This window comes from Chrysochloris asiatica, unplaced genomic scaffold (assembly GCF_000296735.1).
Source record: "Chrysochloris asiatica unplaced genomic scaffold, ChrAsi1.0 scaffold00206, whole genome shotgun sequence".
Taxonomy (NCBI): domain Eukaryota; kingdom Metazoa; phylum Chordata; class Mammalia; order Afrosoricida; family Chrysochloridae; genus Chrysochloris; species Chrysochloris asiatica.
In genome coordinates, this window is record NW_006408724.1 from 2,187,663 (window position 1) to 2,188,291 (window position 629).

Below are 629 nucleotides of genomic sequence, written 5' to 3' on the forward strand. Positions count from 1 at the left end.
TGAAAGCTATGCCACCAGTATTTTAAATACCAGCAGGGTCACCCATGGTGGACAGATTTCAGATGAGCTTCCAGAAGAAGACAGACTAGGAAGAAGGAGAGACGAACTACTTCCAAATATTTTATCACTGAAAACCTTAAAATAGCAGAGAAACACTGTCAGATATAGTGCTGGAAAATGAACCCCTCAGGTTGGAAGACACTCAAAATGCACCTGGGAAAGAACTGCCTCCTCAAAGTAGAGTTGACCGTGATGACGTGAATGGAGTAAAACCCGTGGAAGTAAAGCCCTCGGTACCTTCATTGGTGAAGGGGCACAATTCAAAATGAAGAGAAACAGCTGTAAACATCCATTAATAATTAGAGCATGGAATGTATGAAGTATGAATCCGGGAAAATTGGAAGTTGTCAAAAATGAAATGGAACACATAAACATCGATATCTTAGGCATTAGTGAGCATAAATGGACTGGTATTGGCCATTTTGAATCTAACAACAACATGGTTTACTATGCCAGGAATGACAAATTGAAGAGGAATGGTGTTGCATTCATTGTCAAAAAGAATATATCCAGATCAGTCATGAGATATAACACTGTCTGTGATAGGATAATACCCATGCACCTACAGG